The 19,408-nt window shown below is 45.0% G+C and overlaps 1 long non-coding RNA gene across 1 annotated transcript in view; it reads left to right on the forward strand.

Moving 5' to 3' along the window:
* The first annotated feature begins 9,133 nt into the window (after positions 1-9,133).
* The window catches only part of LOC128642124 (uncharacterized), a 29,342-nt gene continuing 19,067 nt past the window's right edge, over positions 9,134-19,408 (forward strand). The window contains exon 1 of the long non-coding RNA XR_008399624.1: positions 9,134-9,350. This is a non-coding gene — a long non-coding RNA (uncharacterized LOC128642124). The remainder of the gene's footprint in view (positions 9,351-19,408) is intronic.

The raw sequence follows: 19,408 nt of genomic DNA on the forward strand, positions 1-19,408 counted from the left end.
AACATTCCTATTCTATTATGTGTAGCATTAGTGGAGGTGATTACAGATCACTGTTTCAGGGGGGTATCTCACTACCTCAATGTTTATTATGCATCACTGAGCTTCAAGACCTGTATGGACAAATGTGCTGGATGAGGCTCAAGAATTAACATTGATGCAGAAGATTTCTGGTTAGCGAAGGTTCCATGGAACTTCTCCCTGAAAGCAAAGAATGAATACCAAGTATTTTTTTTTCTTTCCAATGGCATGATTCCATTCATTACTGTTGGGAAATTCAGCGCCTGGCCACTAGGAGGAGGAAAAGGCACGCCAGCTAGAGCTTAAGTATCCTCTCACTACCCATACTCCCCCAGTCATTCTTTGCACTGTAACTAGGAGGAGGGGAAGATGGTGCTCCGAAGAAAATGGAGTCCTTTAATGTGTAGCTTCCCTTCAAGATAGGACTGGGGTTAATGCTGTGTCCATGTAAACCTCTTAGTAAGAGTATTGAGTAATAAGCAGAAACTAAAGGGGGTGCATATACTAGGTGTGTAAGATAAAAATAGAGGAAGTTAAGTGGGAATAATACACAATATACCAATATATGCTATATACATACAGAGCACTAAAATCAAAGTCCCAGGATTAGTGTTATACACTCCTCCAAAGGTAAATATCTTCACAAAATTAGTAAGCAGGTGATGGCTGCCTCCTCCTCACAGACAAATCCGGATAAGCTGCAGAATGAGAGAAAGAACAAAGGGGCGCCTCGTGTGTAGAACCACCAAACAGATAAGTAGGCACTGTGTTCTGAATGAGCCAAATGGATACTCACATTTCGTTTGAGCACCCTAATTTGCTGGTTAGATACAGGCAGATATACTTAAGGGCGTATCGGCTCACCCACTCCAGATGATCCCTGTGTTATTTCCATCTAAAGGGGAGGAGAGTCCACGGCTTCATTCATTACTGTTGGGAATTAAGAACCTGGCCACCAGGAGGAGGCAAAGACACCCCAGCCAAAGGCTTAAATACCTTCCCCCACTTCCCTCATCCCCCAGTCATTCTTTGCCTTTCGTCACAGGAGGATGGCAGAGGATTCGGAGTAGTCTCTTATGGAGAGTAGTGCTCGCATTTGGACCAGAGTTTTAAGTAGTCCTGTCAGCCTCTCAGTGAGAGCCTGGGCGAAAGTTAGAGTCTGGAGATGCAGGGAGAGTCTTTCTGCGAAACCATCCCGACTCATATTAAAAGCCCCTCAAGCAATTAGCGTTGACGAGTTTTGCTGCCTGCTTTCTGCACTCAAGTCCATGTAAGGAGCGAGGCTACTAACCTGTCACACTTGAAGGGCCGTGTTCCTGTTCCACGGCATAGATTCTGGTAAGATAGTTTCATTTCTTATTCATAATGATAACATGGAAGACAGGGTCACAGTGTGACACCTTTAATCTTTAAAGAATCAAGGGTTAATATTACTGGAAAGGGGATTATTGAACAGGGGGGGTTTATACATGATATTGTTTATTGTGTCATTGCTGCGTTATGTGCGAGATGTGTGGAACTTTCAAGTTACTGACGGGAGTATTGCACGGTCCTTTTTGGCGCGTTTCCTCCTTAGTGCAGGGGCAGTCCTGCCAGGGATTCCATGTGACCGGGTGTGCCTATCTCTCTTCCTGTTGATCAGTGGCGCAGGAGACTAAACGGTTTCTGTAGTCCGGGTCCTAGGAGGTCGTGAGTGCCCCGGCAATTTGAGGTATAAAGGTGCCTATTTATAAGTTAAGCTAGTCCGTAATAAAAGCGCAAGCTATGGAGCACTCTGACGCGTTAGAGGGTTCTCACTCTTTAACAAAGTCTCATTCCTGTGTTTATTGTGAGGAGGTTCTGGTAGATCAGCCTGCTCAACTATGTTCCACATGCCTTGATAAAGTTGCAACATCTAAATGTAAACGGATGTCTAGTACTACTGAGCCGTCTACCTCTGAGGGTTCTTTGTCCCGTGAGGTGCGTTCCCTGCATTCATCTCCAATTGCACATGCAGCGCCCCGGGTTCCAACCGTTACTCCTTTGGGAGAGATTCGTTGGCCGCCAGACTTTGCGGACCAACTGGAATCGGCAGTTTCAAACGTAATCCATGCCTTACCACGTTCTGCTAAGCGCAAGCGTAGGGTGTATCATGGCGGCCCGGCCCAGGGGTTGTCTATGCCAATGGAAACCCCAGAGGCATTATACAATGACGAGGCCCACTCCGACTCCTCGGAGGAGGCCCCTTCTGGGTCGGAGTCCGTGTCATCTAAACCTCCCGCTGCGGAGAAGACTGATTTTAGGTTTAGGATGGAGAATTTGCGCTTTTTGCTGAGGCAGGTGCTTGCTACTCTGGAGGTTCCGGAGCCCAAGATTCCGGAGGAACCTTCAATTCCTAAGCTAGATAAGGTATACGAGGACAGGGTAGTACCTTAGACTTTCCCGGTTTCCGTTAAGATGGCTAATATTATTAAGAATGAATTGGAGCGATTAGGTTCTTCCTTTTCTCCTTCCTTTAAGAAACTGTTCCCCATTCCTGACTCTCAGCTTGAGCTGTGGGGTACCGTCCCTATGGTGGATAGTGCGATCTCTATGCTCGCGAAGCGGACAAATACTCCCCTCAAGGATAGTTCGTCGTTTAAAGAGCCCATGGATAAAAAGCTGGAAAACTTGTTAAGAAGGATGTTTCAGCACATGGGGTTTGTTTTTAAGCCAGCAGCGGCCATTGCTGTGGTTGCTGGAGCTGCAACATATTGGTGTGAATCCCTGTGTGAAATAGTCGAGGGGGGAGACGAGATACAGGAAAGATTAAGGCGCTGAAGGTTGCCAATTCTTTCATCTGTGATGCCAATATGCAAATTATTCGCCTGAACGCTAAGGTGTCAGGTTTTTCAGTTTTAGCTCGCAGGGCTCTGTGGCTAAAGTCTTGGTCTGCGGACATGACCTCTAAATCGAGTCTGTTGTCCCTGCCTTTTCAAGAAAAGATTCTGTTCTGTCCAGGGTTGGATTCGATCATATCCACAGTTACAGGAGGCAAGGGAGCTTTCCTACCTCAGGATAAGAAGGCTAAGCCTAAGGGATCTACTTTACGTGGGGACAGCAGCCCGATGCGAAAGCAGAACTTGGAAGCAGGCACAATCTTGGAACAAGTCTAAGCAGAGCAAGAAGCCCGCCAAGACGAAATCGGCATGAAGGGGCAGCCCCAGACTGGTCTCTGGACCCAAGTATGGGGCAGATTATCTCTCTTCTCAGAAGTCTGGTTGCAGGACCCTTGGGTTCTGGAAGTGGTCACCCAGGGTTACAGGATAGGGTTCAGATCCCATCCGGTCAGGGGCAGATTCCTCCTGTCAAACCTTTCTTCAAGACCAGAAAAGAGAGAGGCCTTTCTAGAGTGTGTGAGAGATCTCGCCTCTCTCTGCGTTATCGTACCAGTACCCCAAGCAGAATGGGGTCTAGGGTACTATTCCAATCTTTTTGTGGCTCCAAAGAAGGAGGGCACGTTCCGCCCCAATTCTGGACCTAAAGTGTTTAAACAAGTTTCTGAGTGTTCCATCTTTCAAAATGGAAACGATCAGATCTATCCTGCCCCTAGTTTAAGAGGGACAGTTCATGACGACTATTGACTTGAAGGACGCTTACCTTCATGTGCCAATTCACAGGGACTGCTTCAAGTTCCTAAGATTTGCGTTTCTGGACCAACACTTCCAGTTTGTGGCCCTTCCTTTTGGTCTGGCGACGGCCCCGAGAGTCTTCATAAAGGTTCTGGGGGCGCTACTTGCAGTGGCCAGATCCAGAGGCATTGCTGTGGCGCCTTATCTGGATGACATCCTAGTCCAGTTGCCTTCGCTCAGTCTCGCAGAGGATCATTCAAGGGCTCTTCTTATTCTGTTCCAATCTCACGGTTGGAAGATCTACTCAGGAAAGAGTTCCCTGGTTCCCAGCAACAGGGCAAAGTTCCTGGGCACGATAATAGACTCTATGTCCATGAGAATATTTCTCACAGACCATCGATGCAGGAAGATTGCGTCCACCTGTCTTGCCCTTCAGTCCTCCTCAAGCCCCTCAGTGGCTCAGTGAATGGAGATGATCGGACTCATGGTTTCAAGCATAGACATCATCCCATTCGCCAGGTTCCATCTCAGACCTCTTCAACTGTGCATGTTGAGACAGTGGAATGGTGATCATATAGATCTGTCCCAGCAGATCCATGGACGGACTCGGAACTCCCTCTCTTGGTGGATCCATCCAGAGCAACTGTCCATGGGGACGTCCTTCTTGAGACCGTCCTGGGAGATTGTGACCACGGATGCCAGTCTGGCAGGATGGGGAGCTGTTTGGGGTGCCAGGATAGCACAAGGAAAATGGTCCCGGGAGGAGTCTCTCCGATAAATGGTCCCGGGAGGAGCCTTCCGATAAATATTCTGGAACTCTGAGCAATCTTCAATGCTCTAAAGGCATGGCCTCCTCTGGGGTCGTTCAGCTTCATCAGATTCCAAACTGACAACATTACCTCGGTGGCTTACATCAACCATCAGGGGGGTACGAGGAGCTCCCTAGCAATGAGGGAGGTATCTTGGAGTGGGCGGAGTCCCACAGCTGCTCGCTCTCAGCGGTTCACATTCCAGGTGTGGACAACTGGGAAGCGGACTTTCTCAGCAGGCAATTCTTCCATCCGGGGAAATGGTCTCTTCTCCCCGAGGTGTTTACGGAGATTTGTCTCAGATGGGGAACGCCTGAGATAGATCTCATGGCATCCAGTCTTAATTGCAAGCTACCCCGATAAGGGTTGAGGTCCAGGGATCCCAAGGTAGAGCTGATAGATGCCTTAGCGGTACCTTGGGGGTTCAGCCTAGCTTACATTTTTCCACCGTTACCACTTCTACCTTGTGTACTGGCACGCATCAAACAGGAGCGAGTTCGGCCATTCTGATTGCTCCATCATGGCCGCGGAGGACGTGGTTTGCGGATCTGGTGGGGATGTCATCCTCTCCGCCGTGGAGGTTACCCTGTCGCAGGGATCTGCTGGAACAGGGCCCCTTTCAACATCGGAATCTAGATTCTCTGAGGATGCCTGCGTGGAGATTGAACGTCTAGTCTTGATCAAGAGACTTTTCTGAAAGATTGATACTCTAGTTCAGGCAAGGAAGCCAGTCACTTGTCGCATCTACCATAAGGTGTGGAGGATTTACTTGTCCTGGTGTGAGAAGCATGGATATCCTTGACAGGTGAAGGTATCCAGGATTCTGTCCTTTCTCCAAGACGGTTTGGAGAAGGGTCTAGCCGCCAGTTCCTTAAAGGGACAGATTTTGGCATCCGCCTTGTTGCATAGGAGACTCGCTGAGCTCCCTGACATTCAATCTTTTGTTGAGGCTCTGTCTAGAATCAGGCCTGTCTTTAGACAGTCTGCTCCTCCATGGAGCTTAAACTTGGTCCTTAGGGTATTGCAGAAGGTTCCGTTTGAGCCTATGCATTCCGTTGACATTAAGATTCTGTCCTGGAAGGTTCTCTTCCTGTTGGCTATTGCATCGGCACGCAGAGTATCTGAACTGGCTGCCTTGCAATGTGAGCCTCCTTATCTGGTTTTTCATGCGGATAAGGCTGTACTTCGCACTGGTTTGGGGTTTCTTCCCAAGGTGGTGTCTAACCATAACATCAATCAGGAAATAGTTGTTCCTTCTTTGTGTCCTAACCCTTCTTCTAAGGGAAGGTTACTTCATAACCTGGATGTGGTTCGTGCCTTAAAGTTCTATCTTCTGGCTACAAAGTTTTTCAGACAGTCTACATCTCTTTTTGTGGTGTAATCATGGAAGCGCATGGGGCAGAGGCCTCTTCTTCTTCTTTATCCTTTTGGTTGAGGAGCTTGATTCGCTTGGCCTATGAGACAGCAGGCCATAAGCCTCCTCAAAAGATCACGGCTCATTTAAGTAGAGCTGTGGCTTCATCGTGGGCCTTCAAGAATGAGGCCTCTATGGAGAAAATTTGTAAGGCAGCTACCTGGTCTTCCTCACACACTTTTACAAAGTTTTACAAGTTTGACGTTTTTGCTTCTGCGGAAGCTGTTTTTGGGAGAGAGGTTTTGCAGGCTGTGTCTGCCTTTTACCCTCCCGGTTTCATTCAGTGTCCTCTAGAGCTTGGGTATATGTTCCCAACAGTAATGAATGAAGCTGTGGACTCTCCTCCCCTTTAGATGGAAAACATAAATTGTGCTTACCTGATAATTTCATTTCCATCGAGGGGAGGAGAGTCCACGGCTCCTGCCTGTATCTCCGATGGGCAGACCTAAATTTAATTCATCTTCTGGCACCTTTTATACCCTGATACTTCTCCTACTGTTCCTTGTTCCCTCAGCAGAATGACTGGGGGATGAGGGAAGTGGGGGAGGTATTTAAGGTATTTATTTTGGCTGGGGTGTCTTTGCCTCCTCCTTGTGGCCAGGTTCTTAATTCCCAACAGTAATCAATGAAGACGTGGACTCTTCTCCCCTTGATGGAAATTAAATTATAAGGTAAGCATAATTTATGTTTTTAAACAAGCACACCTATGTGCTGGTAGAGACAAACTGATAGATTTCAAGGGGGCTTGTCAGCTCACCCACTCCAGGTTCTCCCAATGGTCAGGATACAAACGCAGGACAAAGCTAGTGCTTGTGTTCCAATCAGTATTAAGTGAACACAAGCAAGTAAGGTGCTTCCACTAAACTTGAATTTTTAAAAATATATGTTTATTTAAAAACAATATAATAAAAACAACAAGTAGTGGATAAGGGGATATCCAGGTATCCCCCTTGATATGCAACGCATTTCTCAGCTCTACAAGGGCCGTTTCATCAGGCAACTTTTAGTTCAGAACACCATGCCTACTTATCCGGACATTCCAACTCTTCCGGAAGTTCCGGGAGTCTTCCACATTGAAAAAGTGTCTCCCTGACACCCGCAAATTAAACACAAGATCCCGGAAAGAGCAGTGCCAGAGAAAATCAAATTTGTGCCTGCACTTTTCATTTCTACCTGTAGGTGTCACTGTTACGTTATAGCTCACTGTAAATAGTTACTGCTTTCATCTCTGGACTTTCTCCCCCTTCCTGATCTCTAGTGCGGTGCAAGACATAGCAGACCTGATACAGGTGAGATGTGCAGACTCGCATGCTGTATATTGTGCCAGACTCCCATGCTGTATATTGAGCCAGACTGCCATGCTTTATATTTTGCAAGACTGCCATGCTGTATATTGTGCAGACTACCATACTGTATATTGTGCCGGACTCCCAAACTTTATTAGCTATAAAATGGTTATATAGATATTTATACATGCAAGGTTCATCTTGTCTTTAGAGGGGTGTTCCCCCCCCCCCCAACCCCACATACTCTTTGTGATAACATTTTCAGCTATTTCATAATCAGAGCACTGAGGAATTCTGAATTGGGACAGGGGGGAACGGTCGGGGGCACCTCCCTGAAATTAGTTCTTTCAGGTTGGGATGTCTGCTTATCTGTTTGGTGGTTCTACACATGAGGCGCCCCTTTGTTCTTTCTCAAATTCTGTAGTAAGAGTATTGGTAACTGTTAGCAGCTGGAGGTCGCAGGGAACTTCTCTGTCCTCTTTCTAGCAATCTGTGCTAGCACCCCCATCAGGCAACCAGTGTTAAGCCGACACTGCTTTCCTTTCTACCTCAGGTCCCTGTCAGAAGTCTGGATAAAGCTGTCAGACCTTGAACACTGTGCCTGCTCCACAGCGTAGGTCATGGAGGGTAAGTCCTTGCAGTGGAGGCTCCTCCATTTGTTCACATTCGCACGTGAACCCCCAATCAGGGCAAAGAGGAAAAAAATTGAGCCAAAAAAAAAAAAAAAAATGAGCCAAAAATAAATAAATATTTGTTTAATAAAATATAATTTTTCTAATAGCCTCCTATGATCCTATCTGAAAAATTTATATTTTATTATTATCCCCAGCAACTGCCTAGTATACTGTCTGAGACTGTACTCTATTACTGTGTCTGTACATACTTTACTACTACTAGCCTAGGTCTAGGAGGCAGGAGGGAGGGAGCTAGGACCGGGCAGACAACAGAGCATAGCAGACAGTATTTGGCTCTGCCTGACAGCTGACGTCACTAGCTTCTCATCTCACTCCTCCTCTCCCGACCAGGCAGGCTGCTGTGCACACACCTAACCATCGCACGTGCGAACAGAGAGAGCCCCTACCCTGCACAGTGATCCTATACTTCACTGTGCAGGTGTAGCTCCTCCCAGCCCGGCACTGCTCATAGAGCCTTAATCGCACAGGCTGAAGTGTGCGGTTTTGGGCTTCAGCCTGTGCTCTGCCTCCTCCCACTGCCTTAGCCAGCCTCACTGTGATACGCTGTTGCGTCCACATGACGGCCCACGAGGCTCCTCCCCCTCAACGGCGCAAAAATCTCATTGAGGAGATAGCCGTTGAGTGGAGAGGAGCTCTGTAAAACAAAGTGTGTTCTCTTGTTGTTGCACTTTAATTGCAAACCAAATCTCAAACATCTTTATTCTAATTGTTGCTTGCTGCTGGTGCTAGCCCGCCTCTGGAAGCCTAAGGAGCACCCTGCTGCTAACTGATGTAGAGCAGCCAGCCAGGCTGACAAGGCACGGGCCTAGGGCGGCAGATTGGGGAGCCTAAATAGGAGCGGTGTTCCTTATTTAAATAAAGCAGTGTCTGAAACTTCGCTATTACTGCATATCCAGCAGATTTTGCCAGGACGCCCTTTTTAAAAGGGCAGTGTGAACATGTAGAGCACACACTCTCCCACCCACGGCAGAAAGATAAAATATGCATATGAGCTGTGTCTGCAATAAGCTATTCATCCGTAGCAGCACTGAAGCTGTAGCTGTATCTCTGTCAGAATCTCACTCATAGCGTTTTCAAATCAGATCTCTTCTGCTAGTGCTGTGCTGTGTATTGCAGGCTGTTTATTTGCAAGATTATCTTGCAAATAAACAGCCTGCAACCAATGCACAGCACACAGCACTAGCAGAAGAGATCAGATTTGAAAACGCTGTGAGTGAGATTCTGACAGAGATACAGCTTCAGTGCTGCTATGGATGAATAGCTTATTGCAGACACAGCTCATTTGCATATTTTGTCTGCCGGGGGTGGGAGAGTGTGTGCTCTACATGTTCCCACTGTCCATTGTCATGCCTCATTGCTCTCTGGACTCCTCGCAACTGCTGGGAACAAGGCACAAGCAGTTTTAAAATGCTCCGATGCTCGGCATAGTTTTCACAGGAGCAGTCAGCAGTGATGTCATCAGGGGAGATCCCATACCATATGTGTATAGCCAGCCCTGCCCAACAAACATAGCATGAGCGAGTAGGACACTGTAACTTGTAAGTAAAGATCTTAATATGAAGGTATACAGCTTCAATTATGGGGTTTAGCAGCTGCTAGGGGGTTCCTAAATCTACACAATTACATTTAAAATGAAGAAAAACTAATTAGTATTATAAAATGGCGTATGTATATATATATATATATATATATATAATTGTGTAATGTGTGTGTGTATATATATATATATATCCAAATACAAGCAAGGGAATATCCAGCCGTGAGTAGATTAAAACTTGTAACTTTATTGGTATATATTAAAAGCATATACAAAACATGGGGAAGTAAAAGGGCATCAGATCAGGTCAGGTCTTACTTAGTGTGTATGTATGTATATATATATATATATATATATATATATATATATACACACATTAAAATGGGCAGAGCCATCTGAGGGGCGGGGCTAGTGCTCCCCCAGCTTCAAAAGTCACCAGCCGCCACTGAGTCCTTGTCTATTCCTTTTATCCCTCATACTGGGACAGAATATAACTAAGGTGACCTACTGGCACCTTTGTCTCCCTCAGAAAAGTGATCTGAGACCGATATATATATCCTACTTAGGATATTTGGTACAATGAACAGCTCAAATTATTCTTTAATTAACTCTTTTGGCCCCTCTCATTACGAAGCTTCTGGCAGCGGTGGGGGTTAAACAAAAATTTCTGCGGGCCAGGGGTTTTTGGGCACGCTTGTTAGACCACTTTATAGGGACTCAAAATGGTGCCTAATGTGTTTGAAAGGCTGCGCAGTTTTCAACAGCTCTTTTGATCTCTCCCTCTCGCATGTTTAAGTGCCTGCGGCCATTAGCGCTGGGCCTTGATGTTCACTGATAAAAAATATTTTATGTGTTTATACTTCAAGTTTTTATCTGGCTTTTAGTGTACTCTGACTATTCTTTGTGTGGGAAGCTCTGTGGCACGCAGGCGGTTGAGGTATTGCTCTCCTGGGGTATAGGAAGTTAATTTAGCGGCATCAGCGTCGTCCTTCTAGGGGGGAACATCCCTTAGGGGACCTGATGCTTCATTAATTCTATGAAGGGTATGTGTCCTACTTGTTTAATCATCAGCCGTGTACCCTTAGACGTTCGTGTTATTACAGTGGCTGGATATACTTTTGCTTTGTGTGTGTTCATTGCTGCAATTCCACACATACACACAGCTTTTTCAGGGGCATAACATTGGCATATGTCACAGCCCTATCTGTCGCAGTACTTTTTTTTTTATTTTAAATTACGGGTTTGGGTTTGAGACCTGCGGCGATGGGGTTGATGTGCCCGCCACAGGACTGGTACAAAATCAAGGATTCCGTTGTTAGTCCTGGAGTGCTCTATTCTTTCTGTGGAGTTTTGTGTTGATTGTGTGTTCTAGCATGCAAACCTGGTAAACATTAATCGTCACCACTCAAGGGGGCGCAATAGAGACCAAATGTTAAAAACCAAATGTTAATAACCAGGAATTTGATATATACCACATGTATAATACAAAAATTAGAACAAATAGACACACAAATACTTATCATACAATAAAAATACTCAGATTAGCAAGTCCTTGAGGATAATCAGTAGCTGTGGGTATACTCCCAGTGGTTTTACTCTGTCCTCCAATGATGTCTCAATCCTCTACTGGTGTGTCTATTCTTAAATGGCAGCTGCTCCTGCCCAAACAGAAGTCAAGACAGATCTAAGAAAATGCAGAAAACAGAAGGGCGCCTCCTAGTGTAATATAGTTCAGACTATATACATATGCTCACATGTGATCGACAGGTACTCACAAGTATAGCAGTACCCACTCGTGCTTAGTTACACCTACTGGGATCTCTGTGTCCCAGCTCACTGCTCATGGGATCCCGCACACTCCTCTGTCCAGGGTGTTTGCTCCAAACAGAAAAAACTCAGGCTCTCAATCAAGTGAAATATAACAATTCATTTTAATAAAATCCAATGTAAAAAACACAGTGTACAAAAGTTTCACTATGTATTAAAATCATGCAACTAGTTTCTCTGCTGACTGAGAGATCCCAGTAGGTGTAACTAAGCACCAGTGGGTGCTGCTATACTTGTGAGTACCTGTCGATCACATATGAGCATATGTATATAGTCTGTACTATATTACACTAGGAGGCGCCCTTCTGTTTTCTGCATGTTCTAGCGATGCTATCTTACTTTTGGGAGTTAGATTTTCTATCCCTTTTTGTATAAGAACTTATATGTTTTAAGCCTATTATTTTGTAACGGCTTTTCAGTTAGACTTTATATAGTCTTTTTCTGTTTTACAGGGATTCCCTGTTATTTACTGACATCTAGTGGCAGTTTGATGTAATTACCGTCTATTTTATTAAAGCTCATCAGATTTTGGTTAGCATAACCTTTTTATTCTGAGGGGGCATTTACAATGCTGATCCTTTTTTTGCGATCTATCCTTTTCTGGCAACGTGTGTTCATATTTATGATTACATGACAGGTTCATAATCATGATTAGTTAGCTTAGTCAATGTTTATGCTTCTCATTTTAACCCTTTGAGTGCTAAGCACTTTCCCACCTGGGTTGCTAAGCTGATTTGAGGGGTTTTTAATTTTTTTAAAAATATATATATTTTTTTTCTTCAGATCCCTGTTAGGCCATTACCTTTCAAACAGTGGATCTTGGGGGTCTGTAATGCTTAGATGCCCGAGATACAGGCTTCTAAGCACCATGCCCCCTTTCCCTTTACTTATCATTGTCTTTTTTTATTAAAATTGCGTGGTGACGTCATCACGCTAAACGTAAAGCCCCGGCGATGCCTGTCACTATACAGGCCCGATCGCCGGGGTAGGAGCGGGTGGGAGCCCCCAGATCCTCCCTCAAGGTGGGAGAGTGCTAGTGACGGCTCTGAGCCATCGTTAGCACCTGAGTGGGAAACTCTGTGACGGTTCAGAGCCGTTAGCACTCAAGGGGTTAATGCATATCTAAGAATATTTATTTTCTTCCTAAATATAAAGAGTCCACAGCTGCATTCATTACTTTTGGGAAATAAGAACCTGGCCACCAGGAGGAGGCAAAGACACCCCAGCCAAAGGCTTCAATACTCCTCCCACTTCCCTCATCCCCCAGTCATTCTTTGCCTTTCGTCCCAGGAGGTTGGCAGAGAAGTGTCAGAAGTTGTGTTGTCTCTTATGGAGGGTAGTACTCTTCAACATGGGACGGGAGTTTTAAGTAATCCTGTCAGTCTCTCATTGAGAGCCTGGACGAAAGTTAGAGTCCGGAGATGCAGGGAGAGTCTTTCTGCGAAACCATACCGACTCATATTAACAGCTCCACAAGCAATCAGCGTTGTCGAACTTCGCTTCGCTGCCTGCTTTTTTCTCAAGTCCATGGCGGAGGCGCTGCTACTATTCGTCACACTTGAAGGGCCGTGTTCCTGTTCCACGGCGTAGATTCCGTTAAGATCATTTAATTATACTTCATCAGAATGTATTGTAACTTTTAATGTTTCCCGTAAGGAACTATTTTGCGGGACTTATTAAGTATATTTATAGGGCCTCTATGAGGCTCCTTTGGTATCTTGGAATCGAGGGTAATATCTCCCGAGGGGGATTATTGAACAGGGTTTTTTTTAATCATTATTATTATTATTAGGTATTTGTAGAGCTCCAACAGGTTCCGCAGCGCTATGAACATGGGTGGTATATAAAAAACGATTACAGGGATCAAATGGGTGAAGGGTCCTGCCGAGAGTTGCACTCTTGTAGTCAGCTGTTATGAAGGTGGATTACAAACAGCTGGGCTCATAGGCTTACATGCTATGGGGTTTAAGGGGATAGCAGTGGAGATAGGAAGGTTTGTGTAGGTTGTAAGCGTCCCTGAATAGTAGAATCTTCAGGGAGCACTTGAAGCTTTTAAAACTAGGGGCGATTCTTGTGGAGTAAGGCAGAGAGTTCCATAAGATGGGAGCCAGTCTTGAGAAATCTTGTAGATGGGAATGTGAGGAGGTAACGAGAGGAGGAGATCATGAGCGAAGCGAAGGGGGCAGGAGGGAGAGTATCTGGAGACAAGGTCTGAGATGTAGGGGGGAGCAATGCAATTGAGGGCTTTGTGTGTCAGAGTGAGAATTTTGTGTTTAATCTTGGAGGCAAGAGGAAGTCAGTGAAGGGATTGGCAGAGAGGTGCGGCAGATGAAGAGCGACGTGCAAGGAAGATGAGCCTGGCAGAGGCATTCATTATGGATTGCAAATGAGGTAGGTGGCAGCTAGGGAGACCAGAGAGGATAGAGTTGCAGTAGTCGAGGCGGGAAAGGATGAGAGAGTGGATTAAAATCTTTGTTGTGTCTTGTGCAAGGTAATTTCTAATTTTAGCAATGTTTTTTAAGGTGGAAGCGGCAGGCTTTAGCCAAGGACTGAATGTGAGGAGTGAAAGAAAGATCTGAGTCAAGTGTGACCCCAAGACATCGGCATGTGAGGTAGGGGTAATGATGGAGTTGTCAACAGTTATAGAGACATGGGGGGGGTGGAGATTTTTAAAGAAGGGGGGGAAATAAGGAGCTCAGTTTTGGAGAGATTTAGCTTGAGGTAGTGAGAGGACATTCAAGATGAGATATGAGAGAGACAGTTAGTGACACGGGTTAGCAAAGAAGGAGATAATTCTGGTGCAGAGAGGTAGATTTGTGTATTGTCGGCATACAAATGATAATGAAACCCATGGGACTTTATTAAGGAACCTAGTGAGGACGTGTAGATTGAGAAGAGAAGGGGACCGAGGACAGAGCCTTGCGGTACCCCAACAGAAAGAGGTAACGGGGCAGAGGATACCCCAGAGAAGGCTACACTAAAGGTACGGTTAGACAGATAGGAAGAGAACCAAGAGAGAGCTGTGTCACAGATGCCGAAGGATTGGAGGGTATAGAGCAAAAGAGGGTGATTAATCAAGGGAGTGACCATCTTTGTGAGTGGGAGAGTCAGTCAATTGTGACAAGCTGAAAGAGGAAGTGAGTTGCAGAAGTTGTTTTGCAGAGGAGGCAGTGGGATTATCAACAGGGAGGTTGAAGTCACCGAGAATGAGGGTAGGGGTATCTGAGGAAAGAAAGTAAGGTAGCCAGGCGGCAAAGTGATCTAAAAATAGAGTTGCGGAGCCAGGGGGCGGTATATGACTGCAACGCGTATAGAGAGGGGAGAGAATAAACGAATTGTGTGTTTCGAATGAAGAAAATGTGAGGGAAGAGAAGAGATGTATTTGTTGAAAGGTGCAACGAGAGGAAAGTAAAATACCAACACCACCTCCTTGTCTATGGTCCGACCTAGGAGTGTGGCTGAAGTGGAGACCCCCATGTGACAGTGCAACAGAGGAAGCAGTGTCTGAAGGAGAGAGCCAGGTTTCTGTGAGAGCCAGAAGATTGAGAGAGTGGGAGATAAAGAGGTCATGGATAGAAGTGAGCTTTTTGCAAACAGAGCGAGAATTCCAAAGTGCGCAAGTGAAGGGGGTGGTGGCTTTAGATGCAAGAGGAATGAGATTAGGGTTACCAGAGTTTTGTTTTTGAAGTCTAATGAAGGGTACACATGGGTGTGCAGGGCAAGGAAAATGTGGGGGACCGGTATTAGGGGAGATGTCGCCAGCAGCTAGTATGAGCAAGAGGGAGAGTGACATGAGATGCAATGCGGTTTTTGTGATGAGTTGCAAGTGGGAGAGAGAGTCTTTAGGAATGTGTGAAGTTCATGAATACAAAAGTAAGGTGAGGTTAAGAGAGTTGGGCTAATGAGCAGTGCAGATGGTGAGGGGTAAGGAGTAATTAAGTAAAGTAGTTTGTTAAACAGACAAAAGGTGGCAAAAAAGAATATGAAGATATTTAACATTTTTACAAAATAGTCTGACAATGTATAAAACTCAGTATTAAAACAGAACTTGCCTTATCCCATGTCCAATTCTTGTATAATTCGTTGTTCCTCACTTATAAATGTTCACTTAAGAGATGTGAACATTTGACCTTACAATATTGCTATCTAACCTACATTGCTAAACCCCTGCATTGCTTTCCCCATAGCAGTGTTAAATTTATAGGCCAGAGCATTCAGCTGAATACAATAAATTAGGTAATGACCTGATCAAAGACAGTCAAAAGGCCAATTGGGAAAATGTGATTCAGGGTGAGATAAATTAAAAATAACAGACAATAGAATTTGCGGGTGCTGTGGTTAAACCATTAGTGAAATTATAAATTTAGGAATAAAAACAAGTATTTGCAAGGTTTGAACATCACATAGATAAAGGCAAGATATTAGCAGGGTAAATACATAATTATACAGACGCATGCAAAAAGAGAGGCTTGCAATACAGATGACACAAAAAACAGGGGACATTGCAGGATTTGAATGCAGGGACCCAATTCACATACAAAAGAGAGACTTGTAGTACAAATGACACAGAAACAGGGAAAATTTGCAGGATTTGAATGCAGGGACCCAATTCACATACAAAAGAGAGACTTGTAGTACAAATGACAAAGAAACAGGGAAAATTGGCAGGATTTGAATGCAGGGACCCAATTCACATACCAAAGAGAGACTTGTAGTACAAATGACACAGAAACGGAAAATTGGCAGGATTTGAATACAGGGACCCAATTCACATACCAAAGAGAGACTTGTAGTACAAATGACACAGAAATAGAAAATTGGCAGGATTTGAATGCAGGGACCCAATTCACATACAAAAGAGAGACTTGTAATACAAATGACACAGAAACAGGTTCCATTGGCAGGATTTCATAGCAGGGACCCGATTCACATACCAAAGAGAGACTTGTAGTACAAATGACACAGAAACAGGGAAAATTGGCAGGATTTGAATGCAGGGACCCAATTCACATACATGAAAGCAGAAGAGAGAGTTGGTTAACTCAGCATTCCTTAGCAGATGTCAATAGGCAGTTTGTTAGTTAGTAAACAGCAGTGTGGTGAGTATTAATCTTGTATAATTCGTTGTTCCTCACTTATAAATGTTCACTTAAGAGATGTGAACAGATGATCTTACAATATTGCTATCTAACCTACATTGCTAAACCCCTGCTGCATCACATGTTTGTTATGTGATTCAATCTGCTTATGTCTAGTGTTAACTGGGCTCTTGGCTAGAACATAAAATGCCTTTGGAAGTGATGTGACCTTATGGTGGGCACGCTTTTCTTGGACTATACGGTTCACTAGACGTGTTTTCGTCTTCCATTTCCACATTCCTGACCGTGTGGTGACTGAAAAATTAGAGTCTGCTTGTGTCTGGTTCTAGAAGGTGGTGAGTGCCCCAGTCATTGTGGGTGTCAGGTGCAGTTTAAGTTATTTTCTTAGTCCATATTAGCATATTCTCTATCTAGCTATGGAGGATTCTGATACTGAGACTGTTCAAATTTCAGATTCAAATTCTTCGACTTGTGAAGAATGTGAATTGGCCCCATTGACACAGGTCAATCAGTTATGTTCGATATGCCATAATAGAGCGCCCCTGTTCCTCAGGCTCTGGATATGCCTTTGTAGGGACATGGGCAGTGTGGTCTCCTTGAGCTCTGTTTAGGGTTTCTACCTGGAGCTAGGGTATTTTTGGGGGTGATGTGGAGGCTAGCCTTTGTTCAAGTGACTTTGTCCTCGAGGTATCCCCTTGCTCTTGCTCGTAGGTGGCTGTTGCGGCTAGGGCTCTAGTGACCTTGTTTCGGTCTTTGCTTCCTTAGCTCCTTGGATTGTTGGACTCTGGCAAGGGGTGGTCTCGTCTTCTGGTCAGGACTTGCAAGTTTTTCTCGTTGTCCATTTTCTTTGGACATGGTATGGTATCTCCCGGGGGTCTGGTTTTATATCAGATGGGGGATTTCAGTTTCTGGGTTTATTTGGGGGGCTCGGACCTCTCCTCACTCTGGCTCTTCCGGTGGATGAGTTTTTCACTCAGCATATCCTTTGTGGCTCCCGTTGCGGGTTGTACCGGACTGTTAGGATCTAGAGCTGGTCCAGGGTTCCTCAGTTCCAGGAAACTTGGGCGGTGTCCTTTGGTTGGGCTAGTGATCTGGTTCAGTAGACCAGGTTTTTCTGGGTGCCGATGCACCCTGGGCTTGCCTTTTGCCTATGGTCAGTTTCCCTTGGTTGGCTAACTGAAATAGTGTGATACTTCGCTACGCTGCAAGCAAAGGGATCCGCTGTGGAACCACTGCAGCTATGGCACCTTGTCTGTGTGCTAGCCAGTTAGATCTTCAGGGGATTCCTTCCAGGTCAGGGCGTTGGAGTTGAGTTCTCTCGGTTCAGTCTACGGCTGTATCCTTGGGGCAGGTGCTCTGTCCTTCTGGCCCGCTTGCCGGCCCCCCTTTGTCTTGGAGGGGGCTTATATCCTTCCTTCGGAAGTGTGGTCCATATCTCCTGGCTTCAGAAGGTTAGGACAGACGGGTTAACCTATTTTGGAGAGAGGTACGCTCTCTGGGTTGTTATGTCCATTTGGAGAGTTACTGGCTCTGCCTTGAGTCTATGTTGAGCCTTTAGCTAGACCTCTAGGTTTAAGGCCTTGTCGACGGTCTCCATGTGGTATTTCGGGATGGCACCCGAGCACTATTGTAATGGCTGTGCCATTTTTTTCTGCTTGTTTGAGCCTGGAGTTTTTCTGGTCCCCTGGTTTCAGACCTGCCGATGCTTGGGCTGGCCCGGCTGGAGGTAGGTCCTGAGATCTGTTGTTTTTTCGGATCTTGGGGGGTGCATTGGTCCTCATTGAGTTTCTGGGCTCTCCTTTTATTTTGAGACCTATGTGTAGGTCTGGCGGTTTTGGTTGCCTAAAGTGTGCCTTCTGTAATGGAGGTTTAGCACTCTACATTTTGGTAGCCGCTTCTAGCAAGCACATCTTCTGTGTCATCCTGAGGATGGCTGTGTGTTCTTGACTCAGGTGTTTACTTCGTTTGGGTCTGCTACATGTAATTTTGCCAGAACTTCTTAGGGTTCTGAGTTCGGAGGATGTTTGGTCTCCATTTTCAGTTGTTCCTAGGCGCTGGTTTACTTGCTGCCTGGCAAGTGTAGGGTTGCTCTTGAAACCAGCTACAGCTGTTTACACCTTGACCGAGTGCTTGCCAGCTGTTCCAATCCTTGCCTCCCCTTGTTGTCAGGACCTTTTAGGTCTTGCAACAGAGGCGTAACTAGAAACCACAGGGCCCAGGTGCAAGAATCTAAGAAGGGCCCCCCATCCCCCACAAACAAAATACATTTTATATATATATATATATATATATATATATATATAATCACTAAAACACAGAAAAAAAATGTGAATCAGATTACATGTATGCAAAAGGAGGTACCCTGTGCCCACAGTCTGTGAGATGGTCTGACCCCCTATTACTGTATATAGTGACACTGTTTAACCCACCAGTACTGTATATAGTGAGTCAGTGACACAGTTTGTAATCTGCCGGTGAGATGGCTGGCCTGACCCTACCCACCCCAGTACTTTATAAAGTGACCACAGTAGTCTGTGACATGGTCCAGCCCCCCGTACTGTATATAGTGGTACTGTATAGACTGTTTACCCCCCCCCCCCCCCCCATGCTGTAGTAACGAGGTCTGTAATTTGCTGGTTCCTCAAACATACAAACAAACAAAGGGTGGTGTGAGTGCTAGTCAGAAAAGGTTTCTGTGCTTAAATCCCTGATATGGTCTGATAAAATCTCCAATTACAGACTGTAAGATATAGAGGTGAAAATGGTGTGGGATAAGCGCTCCAGCTAAGTAGAGCCAACCAGATTATTATGCAAATAAAATGAAATAACAAGAGGACCCAATGGTACTAAAAAAGAGAATTTATATAGCAATTTAAGTGAATAACTGGTTAATGCATACAGAATATGTTAGCATATATTCAATTACATGGGATGACGGCATCAATAAAAGTAAAACATACTAATCATATTAAAAACATAGAAATACAGCCGATATAAAATTTCTAAAAGGTTCCCTGAATGTGCCTTTAAAAATATATATGAATATGAATAAACTTGATAAAGGTAAATGACTCTTAGCACAGTAAAGTTGACTCGACTAAATGTTACCAGTATTTTGTTTAAGCAATGAGAT

This window comes from Bombina bombina, chromosome 11 (genome assembly GCF_027579735.1).
Source record: "Bombina bombina isolate aBomBom1 chromosome 11, aBomBom1.pri, whole genome shotgun sequence".
Classification (NCBI taxonomy): domain Eukaryota; kingdom Metazoa; phylum Chordata; class Amphibia; order Anura; family Bombinatoridae; genus Bombina; species Bombina bombina.